We start from the raw sequence: 6,536 nt of genomic DNA, 5'->3' as shown, positions 1-6,536 counted from the left end.
TTGAGATCAGGCCTAGAGCTATATTGTGATTTTCTCTTATTCTCAAGTCTATTACCACCAAATAATAGTAATAAAACTTATGAATATAGTACCCTGAATGTTTACTTCTTGCGGGTAATTTAACCTTGCTGGTAAGGGGCATCGGATAGGGAGAAAACCTCCCACCTGATTCCATCTACAGCCCAAACCTGCCCGGTAGATAGTTCAAGGGTTTTATATCATTTTCAAAGACAGACAAAGTTACAATGTCCTTATGAAAATAAAGCACCAAACATCACAAATGGCACCATCATGTATTCACAGCTGAAAAAAATGCAAAAATGACACTCGAAAGATTGACTCTTGATTATGATGATACTTGGGTGGATGACAAGTGGGTCCATCTGTGTCTATGAATGTGGGTCCAGCGTCAAATCTGCAAACGACCGATGTTTCGAGTCCCATTTTTTCAAATCGCCCATTCACAGCCACGCTTCATCCCTGCAAGACACTCCATATGTGAGTGTTTGAGTAGCCTAACTACGTTGGAAACAAATCATATTCTAGAGTGACACGACGATTCACAATTAGACTTGACTTCCAACAACCAGCTTACTAACCGAGATGAATAAAATTATATTCCAACAACTTTCTTTTTTTGCTACTTGTTTGCAGTACCATGGATTTGTATGCACACCAACATGGGATGGCAATGTCCTGAAAATCCTTGTCATGCCCACCCTCTCAAGCTCCTCCCTAGTGCACATACTCTATTTCTCCTGCACAATCGACACACGTTGCATCAAATTTCACAGAAATCAGTCACCAACAATGCAAGGAAGTGGATTTCCCTACCCCCAAGCGTATGCAAGGCTGTTCTTGTCCACCGTAAGGAGATGGAGCTCTCCTATTACTACTTGTTCCATTAGCAACACCACAACCAAATCTCTCCTTTAAGGTGGAACTAAAACGCACCTAGATAATCTCGATGCTGCCAAGGACATCGAGAGGTCACAGGGAGGTCTCCAGTAGGTGAGAAAACACTCCATGATGGTTCCACCCCCACATGAAGATCCATGCATGGCAAGAAACACAACCATCAAGTGGGTTTTGTTAAAATATGCACGAATAGATGACATCATATGTCTAATATAAATTCATTCGATCCTTGGAGAGTTTGGCTGCATAGGTTAGATAAACATGTATTGTGTTGTTGTTTGGTTCAAACCCCGGGCAACTTGCGGGGATGTTAGTTGCTTGTGGTTGATCAAGAAATTACCCTGGCAAACTCTGATTTCAGGCTTTGCTCGGTTGAAGCCCTGTAACCATGCTTGTGTAAATGACAGGGGCAGGCAGTGGTTTGATTGTTGTGTTTCCTGCGAGTCCCAATAAGGAACAGAAGCATGTCGCACTGTTTATATAAGATAAGTTTTAAAATATATGCTTGACAGTCGTGCAGTTTAGTCATTCTATATTCTATATTAAAGAAAATAATATCAGCATGGCCTGCAGTCTCATGAGTAAGGAGTATAGGACTGATTTATATTTAGAAAAATTCTGGTGCCAGACCATGTGCCAACAAAACTCAGGCAAACATGACTCTAGAAAACTCTCAGGCAAACATGCCAATCATATGCTAATATTTATTTTTTTCTGCTTCTAGAGCTATGGTTAGCTACTGACCTACTGTCATAGGCATAATCACTAAACAATGTCTGTTGTTACCTTATTATCACCGGAGCTCCGAATCATTGCCGTAAGTACTGTTTCAAATGTCTCCAGCCCTACTGTCAACAAATCGCAGGCACCTACAAATACAGGCAGAACTATAGATGTTAAACCAAGAATAACATAACACATGGATGCAAGCAGAACACCAGACTGATGCAATCATGATTCATGAAAGAGGATGACGAGTCCTAGTTTAATATAAAACAAGGCAGAAACCGTGTTTAGCACATTGTTATTGCCAAAAAACGGAAAAACATGCTTGTACCTCAATCAATCTATAATGAACTCGTGGTAGCAAATCAGTAATTTTTAGCAATAATTTTTGGTTTAGTACCCAAAAATATAACAGCGCTACACATTTGTCTAGCCTCACAAATCAATAGGGATGGAACTGATTTTCTTCTATCCAAATAGTAGCAAATAATTGTTGCACTTCTACCTATCTATTCCCCTTCATTTGCCATTGCTCTAAGATAGTCCACAGCAAAAAAGTATACATACCACTACAAATAATTATACATACCTAGTCCGCAACTTCTCAAGTGAATCTCATGGCCCATGACACAAGAGCTTCAGAAAGGGAGTTCCGAGTTCATGCCATGGAGATCAGAGTTGCAAACCAGCAGGCTACAGTAAAGCTTGTGAACACAATGTCAGACGAAGATGTTAAGAATCAAATCAGTGTATTGAAACAAAATCAAAGCGGTTCACTGAAACAAATCCATATCATCGAGGTGGTCGGTGTGCAACCCGAGGAAGGAGTCCTCGCTCGCCTCCATGGATGCTGGTTGATTTGAAGAAGCGAAGTTGAGATCGACTCACTGATGCATGCTGCCAGCCTGCCACCCTCTGTGGCTCCGCCCAACGCGACGCCCCGGCCGGCGGCCAAGCGTCCCTGCTGCTGCTGCGCTCCCGACCTGGCGGGGTGCTGCTGGTCCAATTGGTGTCGCCCTGCCCAGTGCCGCGATGCTGGCGGCGCCGATGGTCCGCGGACTGCAGGGCGAGGACGAGGGCTGAAAAAGATTTGATGGTCCACCGATCCGAAGTTGGAGAAGCCATTGCTGCCAGGTTGCAAAGCTGTCGTATCCAAGACCATGGCTGCCAGTTTAGAAAGGATATTTCAAATTATGTCTTCTTGATATGAAGCTCTATGTACTATTAGCCAATATGAGCACTGAAATATTGTTTTAGTTGCCCCTGTTAGCAACCAAGCAATGATGACTGCTATGTTCATGTGACAATCGTGCATTTCGCTTGCCAAGTAGTCAACACACCCATTTTAACTAAATGGAAAAGCTCCTGCCTTTCCATTGAAAAATAAATAAATATTTTCTCAATGGTGCAGAGATTCTTAATTCCTAATTTTTAATATGAAAATATGCCTTAGAACAGAACTCATGGATGGCTAACAATTAACTATCTTAACCGTTAGTTAACTATTCACTCCTAATTCTGCATTTCACATGGAAACATTTGGTTTTCTGTGATATGGCACATGTAGCATTAACCAATATTGAATTAACCAAATCAGCATGTTGCTTTTTAGTAGAAAACATGAGGAAATAAACGCTTGGAATGAAAGAGCACACTAACTTGTTTATCAGAGTATTAGTATGTGACTCACCTATATTTGCAATATTCTCAAATGTGTGCAAATCAGTGTCTTGTGGCTGTTGAGGTTTTGAGATGAAGGCCAATTCCTGACACCTATGAGGTGAAACTAATATGAGTTAGAGAGCTATTATCCATTTTCATGTGCTCTATATTCAAATGAACTGAGCTTGTATTGCAGATAAAACTTTAGGTAGTTTATTACTACTTTTATTACTACTTGCAAGTGATAGCAATTCTGCTAATTCAACAAAACTGACATCTACTGTGATTCAAGAGATAGCAAGTTAGCCAATTTGTCATGGTTGGGTATCTCAAATCAGATCCATCCAACCCTAAATCCACAACGCTACGATTGATATAAAAAACATTATATTTAGTTAAATCCACAACGCTACGATTGATAAAACATGTATTCTGAGTAAAAGGCGTTCGGTTTGCAATTGAGAATCCAACAAGTATATATTACCTGGAAGCTTGTTGCTCCCATAACCGAGACAAAAGTGAAAGAATTTCTTCTTCTCCTATAAAAGAAAAACCATCGAACAACCAAATCATAAGGCGAGAAAAGAAACCGAGATGCCAAGAATTTGGGACTTGGGAGAACATAATTGCTTACTTGTGTGGCTGTGTGCCTGTGCCTGATCCGCTCGAAGAATAATAGAGAGGAAGTCGGTAGCCTGACAAATCGGCGGCCTGACCACGGTTGTAGGGTTCGGTGGAGGGCACCAGCCACCGTCGGACGGAGGGCCAGGAGCGGGGATGTAGAGGCACTCTCCGCACCGGAGCCGGAGGATGCCCGCCGGGGGAGGCCAGGAGCTGGGGGTGTCGAGGTGCTCTCTGCGGCGGCGGCGTGGGTGCGCTGGATCGAGGGGATTGGAGGGAGTACGAGGTGCTCTCCATGCCGGAGCCGGAGGACGCCCGCTGGGGGAGGCCGGGAGCGGGGATGTCGAGTCGCTCTCCGCGGCGGTGGCCAGGTGCATCGGATCGAGGGCATTCGAGTGAGCTTCCGATGGTCCGCGGACTGCAGGGCGAGTGCGAGGGCGGTGCATGCTGGCGGCGCCGATGGTGGTGGTGAGAGGGCGGGGGCTGAGGGATCAGGAAGGAAGGAGCGCGCCGGCGGGCTATCCTAGAGGCGGCCTCGTCCGGCGGCATCGAAGGATTAGGGTTAGGTGCTCGGTTTCGCACTTTCGCACAGCAGGAAGGGATGAGAAGGGATTGGCACACCTGGCGATCCTGCTGCGTCGCGTCGGGGCAGCGGCGGGCGATCGTGGAGGCGGCGGCGGCCGGTGACGTCAGGTCGGCGGCGCAACTCTGGCGTCCGGTGGTGTCAGGCCGATCGATGGATCGGGATTGAGGAGGACGGAGCCGAGGTCGCGAGGGCGTCGCACGAGGAGGAGTGGGCGCGACGAGACGGACGATTCGGTCCCACCTGTCGACGCTTCGAAAGAAGAAGAGGCGTGGTCGCACGTCGTTGGTAGAGAGGCAGATCCAAAACAAATGTCGTAAAAAAAAATATTTACGTTTTATTCTTTTTAGTTGCAGGAGATTGTTATTTTGAGTGCTCTAATTTATGAATTCATTTGTTGAGGCATGACCTCATACAAAACATAAATTCAATTACTGCATTTTATAAGGCAGTCACACACATCATTGACTATAAAGCTCCGGCCAACATTTATTCTCTTCCTTTTATTTCACTGTTGTTTTCAGATTTGAAAGGCATATCTCAGGAAAGCATGCAGATAATTTGACAAAGTAAGAGAAGTTTTTTGGGGAGCATTGCTTGTTAGATAGTTTTCAGTTGTGTTTGGAAGACACGTCCAAGGAGAGGATGCAAAAAGATTACAATGTAATAAAAGATTATTAGTTATATAAGATAGTTTTTAGATCTAGAAAGGACATCCAAAGGAGCAAAACAGTCCTGTGATGCATGTGTGTTCTCCCCTGTGAAACACAGAACAGATAGCATACAAAGTATGCAAAAGAGATGAAACGTGTACTGACATTGTTAATTAAGATGAATACAATACATCAAGAATTACTATTGCTGGTTACCTAAATCTATTAACAATAGTGACGAACTGATAATCTATTTGGATCACAAGGTATATATATCCTGAGCTGGCCAGCTCCATCAAGGACGCGGCAAGCCGCGCCTATGTTTCTAGTGATTTATTACAAGAGGAGTGAATGAAGAGAGAGATTAATTGTAATGGCAAAATGTCAAATGTTCCTTTTCTATGGACGTTTGATTGATTTTTTCCATCACAAGACACAGACTCGTTACTCTAATAGTACTAGATGATATTGCACGTGCTTTTTGGCAGAAATTTTATAGCATTATATACAAGATAACAGAGCACTCCTAAGCTGTAACAAAAATCAAGATGCCCTTTCCGATATCTTAGCCCTGCGAATTGAGCCCAGCCATGAGTGACGGCGGCACGCGGAGCCCGACTACGCGCTTCAGCGACGCGTGGCGCGAGCCTGGCCATCCGCAGTGACGCGCACGCGCGTGGACGAGGAGCAAAGCGGCGTGCGGCGTCACACCGGCGAGGTGGAGAAACGACCAGTGACATGCACGGACGAGGCACAAGCGGCGTCATGCCGCTGCCCCTGCTGTGTTCTTATCGTTGCACCGGGGAAGAGCATCGGAACCATTCGTGTTTGTGTGGGTGCAACCGCGAGATACAATGAGGACTGCAAAGGACCATTCGTGCTTAAAAGGGTAGCTTGTCGGTGGGGAAATGGAGGAAGTAAACTAGCGAACACAATGATCGTCCAGTTCGTGGTTTTAGACACCGCAGCTGTGACTGTGACACACGTATGGGAAGTGACTGTTCGGCTGCTGCATATGGAAAGTGATTGTTCGCCTGAGCTGCAAACACGGATGGTATGGCTTCACGAATTTGCTGAGAAATCGAATTTTAGATATTGTAGACTAAAGATAAAAAGTTTCTCTCCCTCAGCCGTGACTCCTCTTCCATCCATCATCTGTCGCGGTCTCACCATTCTCGCTTTGAGTTTGGAGTTTCTTTGCGTCACACCCTCATGCTATGTCATGTAGCTTGTTCGTATCGCGGCGCGACTACAAACATGTGGCCCCATCACAAACACATACATAAAAAAAACCATATCTTTAAGTTGAGTTAATCTCCTCATTTTCTTATGGGATTGATCCTATATTACACCAACTTTTTTACGGGCCTTGA

The 6,536-nt window shown here is 44.8% G+C and overlaps 1 long non-coding RNA gene across 1 annotated transcript; it reads right to left on the bottom strand.

Moving 5' to 3' along the window:
* Positions 1 to 780: 780 nt before the first annotated feature.
* LOC136522562 (uncharacterized) lies at positions 781 to 3,142 on the bottom strand. The gene is made up of 3 exons (XR_010775925.1): positions 2,234 to 3,142; positions 1,705 to 1,787; positions 781 to 970 (listed from the first exon to the last, which is right to left on the bottom strand). It is a non-coding gene; the product is annotated as an uncharacterized lncRNA (long non-coding RNA).
* Between the last annotated feature and the right edge of the window lie 3,394 nt (positions 3,143 to 6,536).

This window comes from Miscanthus floridulus, chromosome 18, assembly GCF_019320115.1.
Source record: "Miscanthus floridulus cultivar M001 chromosome 18, ASM1932011v1, whole genome shotgun sequence".
Lineage (NCBI taxonomy): Eukaryota > Viridiplantae > Streptophyta > Magnoliopsida > Poales > Poaceae > Miscanthus > Miscanthus floridulus.
Note: the sequence above shows the minus strand (reverse complement) of the source record. Positions and strands in the feature narration are given on the sequence as shown.